Source organism: Hibiscus syriacus, unplaced genomic scaffold, assembly GCF_006381635.1.
Source record: "Hibiscus syriacus cultivar Baekdansim isolate YM2019G1 unplaced genomic scaffold, ASM638163v2 tig00001825_pilon, whole genome shotgun sequence".
Lineage (NCBI taxonomy): Eukaryota > Viridiplantae > Streptophyta > Magnoliopsida > Malvales > Malvaceae > Hibiscus > Hibiscus syriacus.
This window is the reverse complement of record NW_024061893.1, coordinates 1,272,488-1,298,152: the sequence shown is the minus strand read 5'-3', so window position 1 is coordinate 1,298,152 and position 25,665 is coordinate 1,272,488. Positions and strand designations below refer to the sequence as shown.

General features: G+C 34.9%; 1 pseudogene; it reads right to left on the bottom strand.

Annotated features, from left to right (window-relative positions):
- Window positions 1–2,466: 2,466 nt before the first annotated feature.
- Window positions 2,467–25,169, bottom strand: LOC120136569 (annotated as a pseudogene).
- Between the last annotated feature and the right edge of the window lie 496 nt (window positions 25,170–25,665).

The following is a 25,665-nucleotide window of genomic DNA, read 5'->3' as shown; positions in this document are numbered from 1 at the left end:
GTTGTTGTCTCTCGTATTAGTGCCTAGGATAGTTATTTGATTAATTATCTTTACTTTAGGTCACCGAACTAATTCTTTTATATTAATGGGGACTCAGAATGACCTTGAATGTGTCATACTTGGGTAAATAAGTTATATATTATTATGTTTATTTTAATTATTTGAGATAAAAAATATATTTTTATATAATTAATTTTAAAATAATTAAAAATAATATTAATTATTAAGCTAATAAATTTATATACACATTTATCTCTTTATTTATAATTATTTGTTAAACTATAGAAGAATATTATTTAAATACATTTTTATAACTATATTATTACATAACATAATTTCATTAAGGTACGAAAAAGAGAAAAAGATGAAGCAAGATCTCTATGTAACCATTGTTTGTCATCTGCAAAAGCTGTTCTGACAAATCAGTTGGATTTGATAGATTCAACTGATAACTAAAGCCTTAAAACAAATCATTCCCTCAATTATAGATGAATTGGGTGAAGGGAAAAAAGAGCAGTTTTGCAGAAGGAAAAAAAGGGGGGGGGGTCATTTTCAATCATGTTGAAGACAGGGAGCCTAATTAACATGTGTTGCCTAAAATCAATCTTTGTAGACACACACATGTTGATAAGGTAAAGCTTTGCTTCTACCATTTCTCCTAATCACTATTCATGTTCAACCAAAGATGGATCGAGGAGGCGTAGGATAGTCGTCTTTAAGTTTTTAATATTCTTTTATTTTTTTAAATATTTTATGTATTATTTTCTGTTAATAATATATTTTTGTCAATTTAAAATTTTATAAATTCACCTTTGCAATCACGAGTTTAATCCTATGCCCAACCACCTCTCTTGCTTTTACCATCTATATATAAAAATATAAACATCTAAAGTTTTATCTGTAAAATACGCAAACATCCTTTTAAATTCTAAAATTAATATAATTATTTTATGTAAATATGTATTTTTGTTTTATTTAAACTTAAATCAATAAATATTTAAAAATAAAATTCACATGATATTAATCTTTTTTTTACTGGATTCTCATATTGTTCGTATTGTATATGTGATTTGCATTTAATAATATTTTAGATTACTGAACTTTATAAATTAATTCACAAGTATAGATCATTAAATTGCATATTTATCAACTTGTCGTAACCGTCTTTCGGTTGAGCCCCGGGATTGGGCTTCGACTTGAAAAATGTGGATTGGAGTCGCCACCGACCACTTATTTTAAAATAAATGGGTTGATCGGATTCCCTATTTCTTACCTGATCTGCGCTTTTCCAGAAATTTGTCGGGTTCGGGAGTCGGTTACGGTCAAGGAAGGATTAGCACCCTTGAACCGCCCTTTCGGTACCAATTAATTTTTAGGTTGTCGTTAAATGCGAAAATTAGAAAATTTAAATTAAAATTAAAATTATTCGATTTGAAAAGCTTACTTTTGATTGACTGAAGTTTCTAAAAAAAAGCAATCGAAATGTTAGACAAAGGATAATAAATAAATTTTAAATAATTAAAAGGAAACGGAAAAGAAAAATTAAAAAAAAATGTTAAATAAATGAAAAACGTTGGCCCAAAAAAAAATAAAAAAAAAGGAATTGTTAGTGACTGAAATAAAATACGCCTGAAATTTGAAGTCAGAATTAAAAATAATAAAAGCTAATATCAATGACTATAACGTAAGCATTACAGGTTCCAGGGAGCGGATACATAGTTTACCCATGAACGAAATTACGCAGAAAGTCCCTGAGCAAAACGACGCCGTTTTACGCGCATATAAGGGGTATTTCAGGCCAAAAACGGTCACTCACCCCCCATTTTGCAACTTTGCTCCATCTCTCTTAAAAGAGAGAACTCTGGCTTCTCTCTAGGGCCATCCCACCGATGGGAAGCTGATCACCGGCCGCCGTCGTCTACAGCCGCTGACGGCCGCCGCGAGCGGCGGCCGAAAAACTAAAACCCCTCAAAATATTCCTCTCCACCCCGGAGCCCGGATCTAACCACCAAACAACGAACTAGGCCCTAGATCGGAGTAGATCTACACAAATGTACTTGGCTTTTCACCTTCGCCGACGAAAGCTCCTCGCCTTCCCGATGCAACCACAGACGAAAGCCTTCGGCTGTGACGATATCCTTCAAAAACTTGAGTGTTCTTTGATCTCTTGTTTGGTTTTTTGTATTTTTGTACTGTTTTTGTTTCGATGGTTTCGTGGTTTCGATGATTCGATTTGATGATGGTGCTTTGGTTCTTGGTTGTGTTCTCTGTTTTTTTTTTATCTGTGTTGGTCGATCTCGGTACTGTTGATGGTACTGTCGTGGTGGTTTTACCTCTCGATGATGTTGTGGTTGTGCCTTGTTGAGGTTTTGGTGGTTGTTTCCTGGGTAGATCGTGGTTGATGGTCTTCTGTTTACTCTCGTGGTTAAGATGCCCCCCCCGTCGTGGGTTCTGTCCATTTGGTATTTATAGGCCTTCATCGGCCGTTTTCCTGTTCCGAAATACGGGGCTGGTGGCCGTTGAGGGTTGACCGGCTAAAACGGGATGGGTCAGTCCCGATTTAGCCGGGGCTGGTTGCTTCGTGACCGGATTTTGGCCGGTTTTCTCGCCTGGCTGTGCGTGCCTTGTTCCTCCCTCGTGCGGCGCAATGCTTGACCGAGTAAACCCTAACTTGTAGGATTTGGGCTGGTTCAGGCCCCAAACATATTGGACCCGAACAGTGGACTTCTCACCCAATCTTTGGACCTGGACCATAAACAGAATAAATGAAATTAAATGAATAAAGTGAATAAAATGAAAAGAAATAATACTAATAATAATATAGACTATATAATATATATATCCCAAAAAATATTTTTTAAACTATATATTATATTTAAAAATGTTTTCAAAACTATATACCATATAGTTTTCAAAAATGATTTTTAAAAATATTATATGAGTTTTCCAAAATATTTTTAAAACTATATATTATATAAAATTTTCAAAAATGTTTTTATTTTAAACTATACATTATATTTTTAAAATGATTTCAAAATATATGTTTATAATTTTCAAAATGTTTTTAAAACTTATATATTGTATATAAGTTTTCAAAAACGTTTTTAAAAAAAAATATATTATATATATTTTCAGAAACCATTTTTTGTAAACTATATGTTATATTTTTCAAAAACACTTTCAAAAATTATACTATATTATCGTATATATGCCTATAATAAATAAAAATAAAAACTCAAATTCGGGTGAAAATGAGTGTCTACACAACTATATTCTTCTATGCTTTAAAATCATTTTAGAAAAAAATATTAGTTTGTTTTTTTATAATTAAAAATTAACGTAAAATATAAATTAATGCTCAATTCTACTCTTTTGTTCTTAACCTTAATTTAAGTCTCTCAATTCATAACAAATTCAGGGATTCATATCACTGCTATAAATCCAAGTTAGGGGCTGTTTCCAGAGCTTGACATAGACATCTATTAGCTGGCTTTGTTATTTATACAAAAAAGAAAGAAAGAAAATTTATAGTGGACCATATTTTCAACCATTAGATTTGTAATGTATCGAATTGTGTTTTATTTTCACTAAAAAGGTCTTATATTACACCAACCCTAATCCCACCGACTAAAGATGAATTTATATTCCGTTCAACAATTTTGTTAAAACACGTATTATTAAACGTTGATAGTTGTTTGATCAGGAAAAGTCGTGGAGAATTTATTGAAAGAAAAAAAAAAACTATTTGAATAACCAACAAATTATGTTGTAAATTTAATAAAGATTGAAACTATTATATCGTTTAAGTATATGATATTGTGAATAACAAAAAAAGATTTCAAATTGAAAGATAAGGGAGTAGATATCAAATAACAATGCTATGAGTTGGTTTGCTTGCTTGGATGTGTTTGATCCATACAGTTACTTTATCTAGCGAAAAAAGGTACAAGGAAAAGATTTTGATTGATGGATTACCAAATTCCATAGCCCTAAAAAAAAAATAACAGATGCATGAGGTCAGCACGGGATCGGATGGTGGGGAACCATCAGTCAACGGAATGCTCATTCATCCAACCATAAAGGACATGTGATTGAAATCGATGAATTGCTCATGATTAACATTTCCTTGATTGTGGACCGTCACAATGTTGAATAAAATTAAAATGAATTTGAAAAATTAAAAATGAAACGCCCCATGTTATCGCTAAGTGTTTGTATATATGTAATTGATAAAATTATGTAATTTGTATATGTTTTTTCTTTATTTTCTAATTGATTATAGCATCAAAATTGAATTTTGGCTATAGGATATTTAATAAATTCTTTCGAACAATTTTTTACAATAAAACTAAGCTAGAATTGATGTTTTACCATTGTAGTGCTATAAGTAGGTTGATTCACGGGTATTTTCACGAGCCAATCATCAGAATGTAAACTTGATTGAATTTTATGGTATCGGTTCACTATTGAGATGAAACATTAGATATCCATATTAATCAATTTATGATCATGTCAAATCTACATGTGAATACAGATTAACTACAATTGAACCATTTAAACACAAAGTGTAAGTATGTGTTATGTCCCTGCGATAGAAGAAGAAGAATCGAAGGAAATTGAGGAAATGTAGATTAAAGAAGAGAAAAAAAGGGATTCAAGAAAACTGAGAATTCATCCATTCATTTCATAAGCCTCCAATGCTCTACAAGCAGGTAATTTATTTAGTTACACTTGTAGTACTACGAATCTAGCTATGCCAGCTGGCATTTACAATAACAGACTCATAACATAATGGTTTTGTTTCATTTCTTCTCTTCAGGATGTATTGGGCCATTTGGTCTGGCCCTTTCCAGCGTTACTTGGGTCTTCCCAGCCTGCTCCAGCTCTTCGGGTAATATCCTCACCTGACCATCACATTTTCTAATTCCCAATTTACAATTTCTAATCCCTAACCATTTCTTTGATTTCCCCAATTCCTTCGCTTCACTTATGAACCCTTCGTTTTGTTCTTCTCCTTCATTCGTGACAATACCCCCTCCACGAGTAGATCATTGTCCCCAAGGATCGAAATTTGGAAACCGAGGCCTGAGAATGGTATGAGCTTCCCAAGTATCGTGATTTGAGTTCAAGTTCATCCATCGTACAAGTAAATTCTGTCAGTAAGGTTGCAATCTTAGGTATACTTCTTCTTCAATTTGAAATTATCGTTCACTTCGATTTTTATCAGCATGTTGTTTAATTATGTTCTGTAACATATCTGGGACCTTATGCAATGTGAATTCTGAACACCATAATAGAGTAGGTGGTTTATCAGAATTCACATTCACCTCATACAACACCTCATCATTGTTTTGTGAAACTTTGCTCTTCCCTATATCTTTTGGCCTCTCATTTCTCCGTTTCAAGGTAACAAGTTGCCCAACTCGAAGACCAATAGAATAAAGAGGTAGAAACCCAATAGCTAGCGTGGGTCGTGGATTGGCAGCTGCAAGATTAGAGCACTCCGAAAGATTATATTTTGACTAGTATTGAAACTGGAACAATAACCGTTCAAAGCTTTGTAGTTCACCAAGTTTCCATTATGACCAACCTCAGTAGACCCAAACTTATACCCCACATCTTTCTTATATTTGCTTGGGTTGCAACTTTTGGAATCACTTCAATAACATTTAGTACACCACCTTCTATTTCCTTTCCGACAAGAGCAAGCACCTCTACCATTTGAAATTTAAGGAAAAAAAATTTCAATTGGTTCAAACAATCTAAGTTCTCCAGCAATTGAATCTGATCGAACCGATGTGTACCCAAATAACAAACGACTGTTATAATCTGCATATGCCCTCATTTCAATAGGTGTGAACATGTTACGAAGGACAACAGTCGCCGAAACTGTCACCTTCGCATCGTCACGGCCACCCTAGCTAAGCATACTCTCCTCAACTTTCTTCAGCTTCTTTTTCTTCCAGCTGTCCACTTGCTTGGCTATGAATTTATCCCCTTTCTGCTCGAATTTAGCTTGGCTGACTGATACATACATCACAAGGCTCACATTAAAGGAAGAAGTAATAACTCTTCCAAATGATCTACTCGTACAAGCATTGGAAAAGAAGATCAGAACAGAAGCAGACTTGCGACGACTTTTTGAATGGGATCCTGATCTTATTTAGTTAAGATGTCTTCTGGAGATACGACCTTATGTCTCTTATCTATCCAACGATTCTTGAATCACATCAATCCGATATCGTGAACTCAAGATATGGCCATTTTACTGAAGACGATACATGCAGGAAATCTTATACGGGATTAATATGAGATTTTGTAAATATTACGAATTTTTAATATTTTTATTGATTATTTGTGATATAATTTAATATAGGATGATGATCTTTTAGGATCAGATTTATTATTTTATTAAGAATTAAGGTTGGGTTAAAAAAATAGTTTTAGTTATTATTAGTTTATTAGGAATTAGAGTTAAGACATGATTAGTTTATTATTATTTTATTCTTTAGTTATTTAGGACCTTTAGAACTCAGCCCCTATATAAAGGAGGCTTCATTCAACTTGTAATCAGATTTATTTGATTAATAATACAATGAGAGTTCATTTTTGCAAGTGCTGATTGCCTTGTGCATTCGAAGCTTCTTCTCCTTGAGTTCTTTCAAGTTCTGCGAGGGAGATTAATCTTCACACTCCAATTTGCCTTTTCATCGCGACTAGGAGGTTTGGTTAGAGCCATATTATCGTGTTGCCTTTTCATTGCGACTAGGAGGGCTCGATAGGACATTATCCATCGATTTTCCACATATTCATCCACGCCATCATCATCTGTACCGTTCACCTTCATAAGGAGATCTTTTGATTTCTTGGTTATCTTATTTTATTTGCAATTCCTTTATCTTTTCTTTATCTTGTTTTAATCTTCTTACCTTGTTTCCAGCACCTAAAAGAAACTCTAAGAACCATACTTGTTGCCGTCATCTTCCCCTATTCATTCCCCATTGTTATTCATCGAGTCTAGAGCTTTCTAGGTTTGATTCATCAACAAGAGCAACGTTCATTAACCCACCACCGCTTCCCTATCAATTGGTATCAAATTTGGGTCGACTCTTGGAAAGAAGCAAGCAATCTTGTTTGTTCTTGCACACAAAACCGTAAAGGTACCCCAACGGAGCTAGTTCACAAAAGATTCATCGTTTCAGGTTATTGTTATTTAATTTTAATTTAGATTCAAATCCTTCTTGTTAGTTTGCTATTTTTTTCAAAAAAAGAAGAAGAAAAAGGCTGAAAAAAAAAATCAAAAAGTCTAAAAAAGTCACAAAAATTGAAAAACTGTAGACGAATGAATGTAGGGTTGATATTATCTAGATATCATATTCATCCTAATATTAATATCCAGTCCAAATTTCACCCCAATCGAAGTTCATTAGAGCCTTCAAATACATCATTCAAGCTTCATCGGCAGATTCGATCTAGAATTTTGTCGAATTTCTTGAAAATTCTACAGGAGTAATTTCGTGGTGAAAATTTCCATATTTCAACTTCATATATTCAATATCATTCACACAAAAAATCAGAATTTTTAGAGATCAAGAACATCTTCAAACGAAGCAATCACGAAAAACTAATTGTTTGAGGACTCACCGTTCAACAGAGTCTACTGGATACTAATGAAGGTATTTGGTTCTGAAATTTTACAGGTGCTTTCTTGACGTATCGAAAGATATTAAAAAAAATTTCCAAAATTATTGGACACCGGTAACCCCCTCAAAAATGTTTCTCAAGTTGATCCAGCGTTTTCTAGGTTTTCAGGTTTGGTTCTTTTTTTTCTTTGACTCTTAGTGCTTAATGTTCTTTTGTTTTTCCTTTTTATTGTTCTTTTGCATTATCTAACACATTATCTTTCTTGTGTTAGTAGGATTAAAGAGTTTGCATACTTCTTCATTCCTTGCATTCTCGTTCTCTTAGAGTCTAACCCTTGTTTGGCCTCTTAGAACTTTTAGGTTTTCTTATCACCTTTGCTAGTAATCAAACTCCGATACGAACTGTGGAAGACTACTTGGTAAAGTGAGTTTAAAGAGTACAAGATCGGCTTACTTGCCTCTCGTTGTGTTACTTTCTTGGAGTGACTTGTGAGTTTTTTTGTTTTGTTGAATTTTCTTTCTTTTATTTTTATTTTACTTTAAAATTTTCTTTCGAGTGTTATGATTTCAGGATGGGCGACAAAAACAACAAGACACTTACGACTATATTAGCCGCACTTGCCCGACTCACGACTCAAGTTGAAAGATTTGATGAAATCATGAGAGAATGACAAGAACCACAACTGGATCTACCAAACCAGAATCCAAGACCAAACAATGCTGAACTTTTGGTACTCGGGCGAGAACAACCACGTTTCCAAGAACCCAAACTCTTTACAAAACCAATGTTCATGATCCCGTCTTTCAAAGAAGACAACGATCCAGACAGGTACATCGAATGGGAAGGAAAAGTTGATCTCATGTTCGCATACCATGACTGCCCCCAAGCTAAACAAGTTCACCTCATCACCATACAATTCGAAGGATATGCTCGAACTTGGTGGATGCAAACAAGGAAAAAGATCTGGAACTTCCAAATTCCAACAATCACTTCTTGGACTGACCTCAAGCAAACCATGAGAAAGCGATTCCTACCGGCACATTATACACGAGAAGTTAAACTATGACTACACCGACTTCGACAAGGTAGAAGTTCAGTTGAAGACTACTACAAGGAGATGATGTCCTTACTCAATAGGGCTAACATAACTGAAAAAGAAGAGGTCACCGTGTCAAGATTCGTCGTCGGCATAAACTCAAACATCACTGATCTTCTTGATCTCCAGGGGTACGAAAACCTTGAAGATACACTAAAGAAAGCAATGACAATCGAAGCACAAATCCAAAAGAGATTCCGATTCATAGAACATAACCAAGGTATTTCATCCTCTTACCAAGGTAATCCTTCAAATCCTTCCTCATCTTCTACTTCATGTCGATACGATTTTTTCTTAAAGGTGAAAAGGTGAGATTTATAAAACCACATCAATTTTTAACTTATCTCTTTCAATTGATTTTTAATTTAAAAACAAATGCGACTTAAAAACCTCTCGTTTCGAAAATTTTGAAAATCTCTTTACGTTAAAACATATTGTTCAAAGAGTCGCCACCAATATTTGATTAGGGTGTGATTGGGCACCCAAAAATGTTTTGTTGTTTTAAATAAAATAAATAATAAAAAAATGAATTTTAATTAAAACAACAAATTAAGGTCTGCGTTACCAAAATCCGAGTTCGGGAGTCGGTTACGTGCGGGGAATGATTAGCACCCCCACAACGCCCCAAATCGGTACCTAGTCGATTAATTAACGTCTTTGTAATGAACTTTACAAATTCGAATTTAATTTAATTTTTGATCCCATAAAATAAAAGTGTAAATTTAAAACATTCAAAAGCATTCAAACAAATTAAATTAAAATTACCAAGTTGTTTTAGAAAGATAAAGAATGTTCGATTATTTACAAATATCGAGACCAGATCTTAAAGATATAACAACATTTTCTCGATATATTTAAATAAACGAACATTTCTTTTTCTCTCGTTCCCAAATTTTAGATGACGAATCAATTTTTGGTTTCACTTTCGGGATACGCTTTTATTTTAAAATCATTAAAAGCAGACCTCAAATCAGTTATGACTGTCCACTTAAAACAATTTTAACTTAAAAGTGTATTACCCTTAATTCAATTATGTATTATGTCGAGTTATGCAAATGAGGTTATCATACAAATTATGCAAAAATGTCATGCCAAAATCAATTAAACAAAATTAAAAATAGCATACAACGTGAAATACAAAAAATTATATACATATATTTAAAATTAAAATTATAACCATGCATATTAACCTATAATGTACAAATGTGAGTCAAATATAAAAAATAAACATGGCATACTAAACTATAAATTTTAAAAAATATATATATCCCTATTAAATCAATGACTAAATTTAAACATACGTAAAATTAAACATCCTGACTAAAAATTTAAACAAAGAATTAAATAAAAACGAACATAAATATAATGAACTTAACCCTAAATAACTCAAAATAGTAACTAAAACAAAAACTGGAAAATAACTAAGTTGAGACAAATTAAAAAAAAATTCAAAAATCAAGCCCAACAGGTAACTAAATTATAAAAAAACGTTAAACTTAAGAGGATCTAAAGATAGTTTACACCTAAAGTTACAATGACTAGACCCTAATTTACCCAAAACATATAATATATAACCTAACTTAAAAAACCTAAGTTATATTTTAAAACTAAAGAACATGGCCACTTCCAGTACCCTTCTCCACTTTCCCTTTCTTCCACGCAAGGCATTGCCTCACCCACGCTCAACTTGCTCTCTTAAACGAACTGGTAAGGAATCTAACCCCGACATGAACGGCCTAAAGCTCCGGTGAACCATTCCCAATGGCGAGAACTACTCTTTTCAAAGGTAAACAACCACTCCCTCCCTTCTATTTTATTTTAATTTTGTTAAACTAAATCTCGTCTTTTTTCCTTGACAATAGAACCACACAAAGAACAAATAGAGTCAACAAGACCCCATTTATGTTCAAGCAGTCTAGGTAAATCCTAATCCCTCTCAAATTGTAGTTTTAAATAACGATCGCATACACACAAAAAAATGAAAAAATACGACTAGAAAATAAAGAACTGAGGGAAAATTTCTCGAAGAACATGTACCTCTATTGCTTTCTCTATTTTTGAATCGTGAGATTACACTATGATTCCTTTTCGCATCCCCTTTACACTGTGAAATTGCCGAAATTAATAAGGTTTTTTTGCTCGTAGTCTCCTCTCTTCTCAAATGCCTTTTTTTTCAAATTTTTCGTTGGTCTCCTCTTTTTTAATCTCTGTTGGTGGTCTCCTTTTTTTCTAATCTCTGTTGGTGGTCTCTTTTTTTCTAATCTCTGTTGGTGGTCTTTTTTTTTAATCTCTGTTGGTGGTCTCTTTTTTTTTTACTTTATAACCTTTCCCCTTGTTTCTAGTGGTTGATCATGGCTTATAGTGGTTTCTAGGAGTTAAAAAAAACCGAACCCTCTTGATAATGACTTACTAACCCTTCTCATAACTGTCTTTGATTTCCATGTTGGGCTTCTAATTGGTTTGGGCACGTGCTAGATTCTCGAGGGCTCCAACTTAATCCCGGATAAACCGAGTATCTACAGCTGCCCCTCTTTGCTCATTGTCGTGTAACGAGAATAGAGCAAAGATCAAAAGATAATCGAGTTTGTCCGATCCTGAGAACTTTAAAAGATTAAACCACTCCACTGTTACTTCGAGATAAATGAAACTTGAAAAATCTTCAAATGACAGGTCTGCTCCCTCTTGTTCAGGGATTAAGAAACTTGAACAATCTTCTAAAAACGGGTTCGCTCCCTATTGCTTCAGGGAGTAGAACTCGAACACTCTTCTGTTTACGGGTTCGCTCCCTCTTGCTTCAGAGAGTAGAACTCGAACAATCTTCTGCTTACGGGTTCGCTCCCTCTTGCTTCAGGGAGTAGAACTCGAACAATCTTCTGCCTACGGGTTTGCTCCCTCTTGCTTCAGGGAGTAGAACTCGAACAATCTTCTAGTGTGATTCTGCTTCATCATTATTCCATGAATGCTCAACTTTGAAGGTTAATCCTGAAAATCAAACGTTTCCACCTATTAATGTATGCTTGAAGATTTGAAAAACATTATACGCGAAAAAAAAATTAGAATTTAAAAGAATCTTTGAGAATCCATTTCTCTTGAATGAGCTTGTCTCGCAACTATATATGAGAATCTTCTTGGACTCGGCTACCATCTAAACCTCTCTCTTCCTGGGACCTTGAATCGGTTAATTCGTGCGCATTTTCTTTTAATCAATTGTTCCGTTTCTTTGTACTTGAGAACCTTCTCTTTCCTCCCACATCTGATGATCTGATGGCTGACTCCAATGCTCTTCCGAGAAGGCTTAAAATGGCCCGGAGGACTTATCATCTTGGTGTGAAAATATCCTACCCGAAGGTCTTATGGATGACCTGAAGGATTTATCATCTTGTTCGAGAAACTCACAAATGAACCGAAAGATTTAATCATCATGCTCGAAAGACTTACTGATGACCCGAAAGATTTCATCATCATGCTCGAAAGACTTATTGATGACACTTACTGACGGATTTGCTTCACTACTCTTCCGTGAAGGCTTAAAAATTACCCGAAGGATTTAATTATCATGCTCGAAAGACTTACTGATGGGTTTGCTTCACTACTCTTCCGTGAAGGCTTAAAAATTACCCGAAGGATTTAATTATCATGCTCGAAAGACTTACTGATGGATTTGCTTCACTACTCTTCGGTGAAGGCTTACAAATTACCCAAATGATTTAATCATCATGCTCGAAAGACTTACTGATGGGTTTGCTTCACTACTCTTCCGTGAAGGCTTAAAAATTACCCAAAGGATTTAATCATCATGCTCGAAAGACTTACTGATGGCCCGAAAGACTTACTTTGATAGATGGGTAAGAAACTTTTCTTACTCTTCAAAATCTCAAATTTCATATTTTAATGAGAAATCCTTCTCATTTTCTTTCATAAAAATGACTTAATGATCGGTCCACGTGCCCCTTTTCAAAGCAAAGCTTCCTCTGTGGATTGACCCCTGCGTTCCTCAAGTTCTGCCTCTCTAAACATGATTCCCTGTATTTGATGTTTAACTTCTACCTTTTAATTGTCGGGATTTTAACATCCTGCATCTTCTCTTTTCACTGGAAGATTTGTCAAAACCATGTGTTTATGTATGAAACACGAATGCAATTAAATATATTAGTGTAATGCATTTTCTTTTATGCAAATGATGTTCTCATGAATGCATAAATGTCGATTCCATCTTCATTTGACTTGAAAGTGGCAAACTCAGTCTCTTTCTACTTGATCATTCCTTTCCAGGGTTTGCTTTGATATCAGTGTAGCAACTCATAATTTTCAATTTGCATTTTGAAGAGATTGCTATCTTCTGTCTTCATTTTCTATCTTCTTCGGAGAAATTGCTTTCTCTTCAACTTCTTCTATGATCAGAAATCTTGCCCATTGATGCTTTCTAAGTTATTCTTTTGACTCTTCCATTGATTGATGCTCTGCTCAAGATAAGCTCTTCAAATTGCTGCTCCTAACACTTCAAGTTGTGAGACTCATTCTCAATATCTTCTTGGTCTGAATCTTGTCATCCCAACATGATCTGGGTTTCTGGTCATGCCCCAAAGTGGGTACTCCTGGATTTCTTCATGCCCAACATATCCTAACTTGAACGTTCTCATTCTGGTGTCACTTCACAGTGGTATTGCCAAGTATCTTGAGGGCTTCTCTTCATGTTGTCATAAACACTTAAGAATTGACCAATTCTTCTAAGAAAATGTCTTGCATTTTACACAAGTTGTATTATGTTCCCCTTCTGAATAATGAGATCATCTTCTTCTCGATGGGTAATTGACAACGTCACAATGAAATGTTATAAGTTTCATTCTTCATTCATTCTGTTCTCTTCGACCATTTACTTCAAGATTGTGGAATGCTTCATGTTCTGAAATCACTTATTCCTTTTCTCCAATAGAGGCATAATGAGTCTCACAAACTTCAAGAACCTTTCACATTTGAGACTGTCATGTTTGAAAATGTTTTCCCTTTTCTCTTATTATAGGGATCAAAGAATGAAAGAATTTTATAAAATATTGCCCCTTAATTCAGGCTCACAATCAAATCAAATCATAAACATGAGTTCAAAAAATATCAAAAGAATCAATAACTATTTAATTTTTCAGAGTTATAACTCTTTGACAAGTGTCAAAATTGATAGGGTGGCTTCAGTTGGCTTCCTATTTTTTAAGGTTTCAGCCAACAAACTTATATTTCTTTCTCGGTCTTCGTGAACATCACAACATGCCCCTTCTTCTGGCTTGGTATTTTAATCTGATATGAACAAAATGACGCAACTTGCATAATCAATTACTAGACTTTATAGAACACTTCTATTTCAGTTCTCTGAAATCTTCCATTTGTTCAAGCCTCGTAGACTCCTCTAACAAAGGCAGTGCAGAAATATCGATCTAAAAATGAAATTCCTGAGTGCTCGTGTGAAGTTGACTATAACAGGTTTTCCTTAACTCCCTTAGTCAATCTTTATCGAAACTCCTTATTTAGAAAAACTTGATTTAATTTGCCATTGTCTGGCTAGCTGAAATCAGCTTTATTGTAATTTGCCTCTATCGGGCTAGCTGAAGGGTTCGTCTCATCACAAAGTCTTTGACTTGACAATCACAGTGGAGCATACACCAAATTGCCAAGTACCGATCAAGGTCATGGTTTGAATATAATCTATTCATAAAGCCAGGGCTTTCGAGTTTCCTCTATAACCAATTGCTTTAGCGGAATAGCTCAGCTTTATTGTATATATATAATATCATCACCTTTATTAGGCTAGCTAAATTGTCCATAAAGCCGGGGCGTTTAACCAATTGCTCTAGAGGACAGCTCAAGCTTTATTGTATACATATAATATTATAATTGGGTATACGGGTCCAATTTCTTAAGCTTGTCAAGAAGAACCTGTCATAGTCTAGGTGTTGTTGAAAGTCAGAAAATCTCATCGTTAGAGTTCAATTTCCAAGCAACTGACCTAAACTAGATTCACCTACTCGACTATTTCATCTGTAAAGATCATAATCATCATTGAACGTCATCAACAAAAGTGTGGTCTATTCAGTTTCGTGACATCATACACAAAAGATACCCCACGTTGTCCGCTCCTATACATACCTGAATACCAAGCCTATGGCTCATTCCATTATGATAGAAGAAGGCTATATCGGTCCCTGCAATAAAAATGTATGGTGTTCGATTGTATCTTCTGGGGATAAGGTCAAGGTCCTTGTTTTATCAGGTTTCAACCTTGTCATCTTGTCAAAGATTTATAACTCTAATCATTTAAAGAGTTTTTAATTCAGTTGATATTCAAAGAATTTCAAGTTGCAAATTCGATTTAATGCTTACCATCCTTAAAGTAACATGAATTTATTTAAATCATATACAAAAAAACTGAGAAATGATGAAAAACAAGTTCAAACATGATTTTGCAAATGGAATAAAGCTTCATGATAGAATGAAATGATCTCTTCCTATCTAGGGAGGCCTCATTACCCATCTAATGTCATGGCACTTAACTCAAACGGATGTTACATATTACTCTTTGATGCCCCACTCGAGCTCGTCATCCACTGTTCCACCAATTCCTCTGTTAATGTCCCATTTGCCACAAGCATCTCTATCTCCTTTAACAGCGGCCTACAGTTTCCCGTAGAATGTCCCAATGCCCCCAAGTGGAAATCACAGACACTATCTTGATCATAGCTATGAGCAAAAGGGTCTGGTTGCACTTTCACTGGCCTCGGTGTGAGGTATTGACCTTCAATCAAATGGGGATATAGATCTGAGATAGGAGTTTGGAACACTTTCAAAGCATTTTTTGATCTTGGGACTTTCTTTGGAAGTCTCGAGTAACCCGTTACCCATTTTCTTTTACGGCTTTGAGAGCTCTTGACGTAACATTCATTCACCTCATCAGTTTATTCCTTTTGATCGGTTGGGTTTTTAGAAGTGTCTTTCAAGTTTCCTTTGCTGATTGCATCCTCAATTAACTCTCCAGCTGTCATAAGATCCTTGAAGTTATTCGTCGACTTTCCCAATATTAACTCAAAGAAAGGAGCTGGAAGAGAATCGTGAAACATATATGATATTTCTTCTTCTAACAAAGGAGGTTGAACTTGTACTGCCACTCCTCTCCATCTTAGGGCATATTCTTTAAAGCTCTCAGTAGCTTTCATTCTTATCCTTTGAAGGTCAGGACGTTTTGGGGCTAAGCCTTTAACATATTTGATATTGTCCCAGAAAAGCATCAGCTAGGTTGACCCATGTCTTGATCTGTTCTTTGTTCAAACGGTTATACCATACTATAGCTGGCCCAGCAAGACTATCATGGAAGTAATGAATCAACATATTGTCATTATTTAGGTACCCTTCCATCTTTCTACAAAACATCTTTAGATGAATTATGGGACAACTAGTGCCATCATATTTCTCAAAATTAGGCACCCTAAATTCATGTGGGATGACCAAATCAGGGACCAAACTAAGTTCTCTAGCTTCTAACTCCTTGTGAGGGGCATTAACAATCTTCATATCTTTAATGGCTTCATTCAACCACCTGAATTTGTCTTCAAATTGTTCAAAATTGATGAGGCTCGTCCCTAGGTCTGAGTTAGACGCTCCAGGGCAAATTGTCACTCTTGATGTACCAGTCTGATGAGATTGATTTCCTTTATCCTCTATTTTCTCTTTACTAGCAGCCTGTGGTACCAGTACCTGGATCATTTGATTCGATACGCCTTGCAAAGAACCCGATGCTTGATTCCCCGTATCTTGTTGTGACCCGACTAACTGCTCTTGCAACTGATCTTGTGATCCCTTATGAGATTGCTCCATTATTTCCATTTGCTTATTCATGACGATGAGGAAGTAGTATGAATGGATGATCTTGTTATTACTGTCACATAACCTTCCATAAATTATTTCTGTGTTTTTATAATTAATACATGTAAAATGCTTAAATAAATACATGTAATGCAAATGCCAGATGCAAATACAAAAGGTGTCATTCCAGAGTGACCATCTTAAAATTACTTTCATTGAACACAAAGGTTTCGGTTCATCAAACAAACTTTACATATAACAGACAACTTTCACTCCGAACTTTTCTATCTCCTTCAAAAGCCAATTTAATTTCCACTCATGCTCGGGGGTTGAGTTGTCAATCTGCTTTAATTCTCTTGCAAAACCAGCTAAATCAACCCATTTCTGAGCCACATTGCTTGCTTGGGTCATAACTTCTTTCATGACTTTGTCCCCTTTCTCTATCTTGAGTGCTGATTCTCGGAGCTGTAGACACTGCTGTTGAATCTTCCTTGTAAGAAAGTCATTGTGGTTATGAAGCTCTTGCATAAGATCACTATAATCATCCACAATCTTCATCAACTTCTTGTTCTTGGCTCTAACGGCTTCTAGCTCAGCGTCATTCTCCCGCTTATGGTGCTGATATGAGATTTCCATATTGGCAATGGATCTGTTCAACGTCTGAATTTCGGCTTGATATTTTCCCAAATTATCAACAACTATATTGCGTCTTCTTTCTGCAATATGTAAATCATGAGAAAACTTCTCGGCTCGACCCTCGTGTACCTTACAATTCCTTCTCCACTGTTCAACGTCATTCCTCAGTTTAGCGACTCCTGTTATCTACTCATTTAGTACATTTCCCATACCAGCAAATTTAAAAGCCTGATTGATCATTTGAAAATCATCTCGCATGGCTTCCATCTCTTTGCTCAATTTATCATTTTCACTTCTTAAATGACGAATCAGAGCTTCGTATTTTGGCAAACAATTTTCTTCCTGGATTTCCTTACTGATACCTTACCTTTGGTCACTGTTGGTTCAAACTCAACAGGATAATCTGTTTTCAAACTGGGTTGTCCTTCAATTCAAACTCCAATACTCCATGATCTAGAAGAAGTTGGACTCGACGTTTGAAGGTAGAACAATTCTCAATAGAATGTCCTTGAACTCCAGCATGATATTCACAACGAACGTGACGTCATACCAACTTGGATATGGAGGTTGCAAAGGTTTTACATAATGCGGTGCCACTTCTCGGGCTTCTAACAGTTCATCATACAATTCTTTATATGATATTGGGATGGAATCACAATGAGAGCCACCTCTCAACTTGGGTTGAATTGGAGTTTCCATTTTTATTTCCCTTGATGTTGGAAGTAAACTATCAAACACCAACGAGTTCTGACTGCATGGCTTCTTTTCATCCTTCTGAACTTCTATAGTTGCCACTATTTCCTTGGCATTTCCAAACAACTTGTTGATACGAACAATGATTGTGCGTGATTTCTGATACTGACTAGAATCAACAGGTTCTAAAGTAGTCCATTGCGTATCTGACACCTCGAGATTGTTTTCATTGAGTTCTTTCTTTTCTTTTGTAGAAGTCTCTCTTCCTTTGGACAAAACATCTATTCTATCCATCATCTTGGACATTTTCTCTTTTATCTCTCTTATCTCATTGTGCTCTTTGTGCACCATATGATCTTTATGCAAACAACCCTCCACTATTCTCGAAGCTTTCACAGGATGCCACTTCTTGACTATGTTATAGCCTGCTTGATCACGAAACCCTTTGTCCGTCATGAAACCTTTTACTATGATGACCACTCACAAATCAACACCTTTTGAATATGTCATGATCATGCAATGCGACAAAGAGAAAAAAAAACAATATAGAAACAAGTTAGTACAAATGAGATAACAAAATGACAAAAAGCAACAAAATAAATAAATAACTAATAAGAATGCAAATGCAAATGCAAATGCACATGCACAAGGTGTTAATCCTAAAAGTGACCACTATATAACAACCTTCATTTAGACAACAAGAATTCAGTACACCATGTAGTCAAAATATAAATGTGATTCTTCATTTCTTCATTTCCTTGAGCCGTACTCTTCATGGAATCTAATATTGCACCCAAAGTTGTCGTCGTACTTTATCACCTTTGATGACGTCAGATGTCTTTAAATTGAATCTTGATGTCTCCATTTTTACTTTCAATACGAAGTGATCTTCATGTCTTTGTGAAGGGTATTCTCGTCCTTGGTATAATTGTATCTATCTCTTGAATCAACATCTTGGCCTTTGCCCCATTAAAGGAAGTCTTCAATCAGTTTGATTTCTTCATTCAGCAGATATCATTCTTCATGATCAGTCGAACATCTTTGTATCTCTTGGTTTTGACTACATGGTTGAGAATTTTTTGTCTCAATATGTCTAGCCTTCTCATTAGTCAATCACTTGCAAATTAACACCTTGTGATGACATGGAGATGTAAATGCAATAAAATCAAAATAAAATAGACATATAACAAAAATGGGTTAGTGCACATAATATAAACAACAAAATAATAAGTACTAAATATCAAATAAAACCTACCCTCATATATTGGCTACCCAATCATACTTTAGTTGATCCTACCCAACATGATATCTACCCCATACTTTGTCATTCACAAAAAATCCTAACCGCATGATATCTAATTCGCATGTTTGTTCGAGAAAAATAAACCTAACCGCATGATTTCTAGTTCGTATACATTTATTCAAAAAGCAAAATTAAATGACTCAAAAAGCTTTTCCTTGTGTACCCTCCTCACGGGACTCTTAAGGTTCGGGTTAGGCTCGACCTAAATTCGGGCTCTATGTTCACTATATGCTAGGTTCGGTTCTAAAGTTATAGGTTCTCGAATTGTCCTTGTCGGTGCCCCCTTGGGCTGCCGAACCCTCAATCCTGGCCCATCACAGGCTTTAGGGGATCGAGTTCAATTTCGAGGGAACACACCTCCTTATGTCCATGCGGAGGTGATTACCATCACGAGGACCATAAGGCGTGAGCTCCAGGAGTGATCCACTATCCCATGCGGAGGTGAAAACCACACGAGGGCATAGTCTCTCACTCCTACTTAAACAGGACGGAGCGGGGTTTTAGCTCATGTTATGATAATGCAACTGTGTAGTGTGTGAGGAAAAGCGAAAAAAACAAACAATAAAAACACTCAAAATCAATTCCCAAAATACACAATTAATCTGAAACCATTAACAAACAGATCAGTACAACTATTTATTGGTTAATCATATTATAAACAAAAAATATTAAAACCAAATAAGGGATCAAAAACCAAATTAAAACAAATTTATAACTTTCAATTGCAAAGACAGATAATTAATCGACTATTGGCTTGACTCTCTAAAAAAATGTCCCCAGCAGAGTCGCCAAGCTGTCGATACGATTTTTTCTTAAAGGTGAAAAGGTGAGATTTATAAAACCACATCAATTTTTAACTTATCTCTTTCAATTGATTTTTAATTTAAAAACAAATGTGATTTAAAAACCTCTCGTTTCGAAAATTTTGAAAATCTCTTTACGTTAAAACATATTGTTCAAAGAGTCGCCACCAATCTTTGATTAGGGTGTGATTGGGCACCCAAAAATGTTTTGTTGTTTTAAATAAAATAAATAATAAAAAAATGAATTTTAATTAAAACAACAAATTAAGGTCTGCGTTACCAAAATCCGAGTTCGGGAGTCGGTTACATGCGGGGAAGGATTAGCACCCCCACAACGCCCTAAATCGGTACCTAGTCGATTAATTAACGTCTTTGTAATGAACTTTACAAATTCGAATTTAATTTAATTTTTGATCCCATAAAATAAAAGTGTAAATTTAAAACATTCAAAAGCACTCAAACAAATTAAATTAAAATTACCAAGTCGTTTTAGAAAGATAAAAGAATGTTCGATTATTTACAAATATCGAGACCAGATCTTAAAGATATAACAACCTTTTCTCGATATATTTAAATAAACGAACATTTCTTTTTCTCTCGTTCCCAAATTTTAGATGACGAATCAATTTTTGGTTTCACTTTCGGGATACGCTTTTATTTTAAAATCATTAAAAGCAGACCTCAAATCAGTTATGACTGTCCACTTAAAACAATGTTAACTTAAAAGTGTATTACCCTTAATTCAATTATGTATTATGTCGAGTTATGCAAATGAGGTTATCATACAAATTATGCAAAAATGTCATGCCAAAATCAATTAAACAAAATTAAAAATAGCATACAGCGTGAAATACAAAAAATTATATACATATATTTAAAATTAAAAATTATAACCATGCATATTAACCTATAATGTACAAATGTGAGTCAAATATAAAAAATAAACATGGCATACTAAACTATAAATTTTAAAAAATATATATATCCCTATTAAATCAATGACTAAATTTAAACATACGTAAAATTAAACATCCTGACTAAAAATTTAAACAAAGAATTAAATAAAAACGAACATAAATATAATGAGCTTAACCCTAAATAACTCAAAATATTAACTAAAACAAAAACTGGAAAATAACTAAGTTGAGACAAATTAAAAAAAATTCAAAAATCAAGCCCAACAGGTAACTAAATTATAAAAAACGTTAAGCTTAAGAGGATCTAAAGATAGTTTACACCTAAAGTTACAATGACTAGACCTTAATTTACCCAAAACATATAATATATAACCTAACTTAAAAAACCTAAGTTATTTGTTAAAACTAAAGAACATGGCCACTTCCAGTACCCTTCTCCACTTTCCCTTTCTTCCACGCAAGGAATTGCCTCACCCACGCTCAACTTGCTCTCTTAAACGAACTGGTAAGGAATCTAACCCCGACATGAACGGCCTAAAGCTCTGGTGAACCATTCCCAATGGCGAGAACTACTCTTTTCAAAGGTAAACAACCACTCCCTCCCTTCTATTTTATTTTAATTTTGTTAAACTAAATCTCGTCTTTTTTCCTTGACAATGGAACCACACAAAGAAAAAATAGAGTCAACAAGACCCCATTTATGTTCAAGCAGTCTAGGTAAATCCTAATCCCTCTCAAATTGTAGTTTTAAATAACGATCGCATACACACAAAAAAATGAAAAAATACAACTGGAAAATAAAGAACTGAGGGAAAATTTCTCGAAGAACATGTACCTCTATTGCTTTCTCTATTTTTGAATCGTGAGATTACACTATGATTCCTTTTTGCATCCCCTTTACACTGTGAAATTGCCGAAATTAATAAGGTTTTTTTGCTCGTAGTCTCCTCTATTCTCAAATGCCTTTTTTTTCCAAATTTTTCGTTGGTCTCCTCTTTTTTAATCTCTGTTGGTGGTCTCCTTTTTTTCTAATCTCTGTTGGTGGTCTTTTTTTTTCTAATCTCTGTTGGTGGTCTCTTTTTTTTAATCTCTGTTGGTGGTCTCTTTTTTTTTTTACTTTGTAACCTCTCCCCTTGTTTCTAGTGGTTGATCATGGCTTATAGTGGTTTCTAGGAGTTAAAAAAAACCGACCCCTCTTGATAATGACTTACTAACCCTTCTCATAACTGTCTTTGATTTCCATGTTGGGCTTCTAATTGGTTTGGGCACGTGCTAGATTCTCGAGGGCTCCAACTTAATCCCGGATAAACCGAGTATATACACTTCATATTCTCAAAAAAAGCCAAGAGATGACAAACATGACAAGGAGAAAGAACGATCAGTAAAGAATGACACACTTCCATCCCCTAAAGATCAAATGATAATTTGTGAGGAGGTAGGGAAAGCAAAAAAAGAAAAAGATGAGAAAGAGACAAAAGCAAAAGAGGTCACTAGTTACAAAAGCCAAAAGAATAATGACCCATGGGAGGTGAGTGAACCTAATTATGAGAAGAAAAGAGTGACTCAAAATCTATGTGTGAGCACAAAAGAATTTAGAGAGAACTTTCTTTACAAACAACCTTTCATTCTTGTTCACTTTAGGGAATCAATTGTTTCGATTTCTAACATTAACAAGGATTTTCCTAGTGTGTTTTCATGTTTGTTACAAGATTTTTGAGAAGTGTTAGGTGATTCACCTAACGAATTACCACCGAAAAGAGGAAAACTACACCAAACCAATCTAATTCAAGGTTCCATTATACCTCGTCAAACATACAATCTCGAAGAAACCAAAGAGTTAGATTTGTTACAAAAAGGCTATATCCAGGAAAGCCTTAGTCGTGACGTCATCTTAATGATGAAACATAACTTGAACAACTCCACAAGCTTTATAGTTTGTGCACAGGGAATCCATTTAAATGATGAGAAAGTAAAAGCAATACGAGATTGGCCCACACCATCTTCCATCGCCCAGAGTTGTCGAATAGTGTTAGGTGACCCTCCTGACGGGTTACCACCTGAAAGCCCTAATCACTATGCCATATCAATGAAGATTCACAATTTATGTAAGTCTAAAGATTTGAGAATGAATCCTTTTGAGGAGTGGGGGAATGATACATGCACCAGAGTCCATAATACATGCTTCTTTGGACTAATGTTTCTACTCGAACCTATTAGAAGAACAAAGTCTCGAAGATTCAAAGCACATCTATTCGATTCAAGGTCTAATATTTTTGAATAAATTTAGGATGATACATGCATCACAAGGCTCACATTAAAGGAAGAAGTAATAACTCTTCCAAATGATCTACTCGTTCAAGCATTGGAAAAGAAGATTCGAACAGAAGCAGACTTACGATGACTTTTGAATGGGATCCTGATCTTATTTAGTTAATATGTCTTCTATAGATATTACCTTATGTATCTTATCTTTCCAAAGGTTCTTGAATCGCATCAATCCGATATCGGGAACTCAAGATATGGCCATTTTACTGAAGACGGTGCATGCAGGAAATCATATACGGGATTAATACGGGATTTTGTAAATATTAGGAATTTTCAATATTTATATTGATTATTTGTGATATAATTTAATATAGGATGATGAATTATATTTTAGGATCAGATTTATTATTTATTAGGAATTAATATGGGTTAAAACAATAGTTTTAGTTATTATTAGTTTATTAGGAATTAAAGTTAAGACATGATTAGTTTATTATTATTTTATTTTTTAGTTATTTAGGACCTTTAGAACTCAGCCCCTATATAAAGGAGGCTCCATTCAATTTTGTAATCAAGATTTCTTTGATTAATAATACAACGAGAGTTCATTTTTTCAAGTGTTGATTGCCTTGTGCCTTCGAAGCTTATTCTCCTTGAGTTCTTTCAAGTTCTTGTGAGGGAGATTAATCTTCACACTCCAATTTGCCTTTTCATCGTGACTAGAAGGGTTGGTTAGAGCCATATTATCATGTTTTCCTTTTCATTGCGACTAGGAGGGCTCGATAGGATATTATCCATCGATTTTCCACATATCCATCCACGCCATCAATCATCTTTACCGTTCACCTTCATAAGGGAGATCTTTGATTTCTTGGTTATCTTATTTTATTTGTAATTCATTTATCTTTTCTTTATCTTGTTTTAATCTTGTTTCTTACCTTGTTTCCAGCACCTAAAAGAAACTCTAAGAACCCTACTTATTGCCGCCACCTTCCCCTATTCATTCCCCATTGTTATTCATCGAGTCTAGAGCTTTCTAGGTTTGATTCTTCAAAAAGAGCAACGTTCATTAACCTGCCACCGCTTCCCTATCACTGACTGGCATATGAATCTTTCCATCAGTACGAAAAGGAGTTCCATCCAAAATTTGAACTGCTAAAGCAACAGAGGGCTCCTTTAGATATGTAACAAGTGCATCCCCTTTTTTCCTTCTTGTCTCCTTGTCAACATATATCTTCACACAAGGTCTTTTTGATTTAGGGTCCTGTTTGATTATTCCACACTTGGAGAACACCTCAACTAATTCTTCTACAGTAACATCATCGGTCAATCCAGTCACATAGACATGTGTATTTACTTTCAATTCAAACCACGAATCAGGAGGTTTATTAGATTCCTTCTTATCAACTGGTTTTTCCAACAATTTTCTCTTGGGAGTGGAGCTTACTTCCATTTTCTTACCATTTCCATTAACATCTTCTCTAATAGAGGCATCAGCAGCAACAACATCAGTAGCACTTACAGTTGGAAAAGCTTCATCTTCTTTCAAGAATGTCATCTCTTCTACTCCATAGTTCTCATTTTTTGTTGATGTGTCATCATGAGGAACCCATGCTCTCAGACTTCTATCCCACTTGTACATGGTTCCATCATCATCAATAAATTCTTCTTCACCTTCTGTTGGTGTTAGAGGCCTATCATGATCATCCAAATTGAAGCCATCACCAGTACTTATAGAAACATATCCATTTTTCATTCGTTCAGCCTCTGTCTCTCTAATCTCTCTCTTCCACTTCTCAAATTCATCACTGCCACCAACATCATTGGATGTCACTTCCATTCTGTTCAAGAGAGCAACACCATCGCCTGAGGGCACTGTAGCAGAAATATTGTTGGTCTAATGAGAAATTACAGAAATAAACTCAGGAATAGAGGACAGAGGTTGCCACTGAATTCTCCCTTCAGACCATGCAAGTGTATTTTTGGAGAGGTATCCATTTAAAAAATGCTCTGTTGTTTGACACCGTAGAAAATGAACCACATTTTCCTTTAAAGGAGAATCAACTAATTGTTTTTGTGAGTTTATAACCATTTGAATCTCGCCCTCCAAGAGTCTGGATAAATCCACGACAAATGGTTGAAATGTAGCAATTTGAACAGATATAGGCAATTCTTGATTTTCTCGCAAAATCAGTTTGTTATATCCAACCAGACTGGCGTTATGTAGCAGTCGTGAATTAGCTTTCATGGTGCTGCTGCAACAATCTACCACAGCTGCATTCAGATTCTTCTCAATTAAAAAGTCAATCGAATTCATCGAAGCATATTTCCACATCAAAAGACCTTCATGAGTGCAAGGTACATATGGAACATCAGATTTTTCAATCTTTGCATCATGATTTACTCCTTTATTGTCCATGGAAACAAGTTTGTGCTTAGCCCTCCATCATGTGTCATAATAAG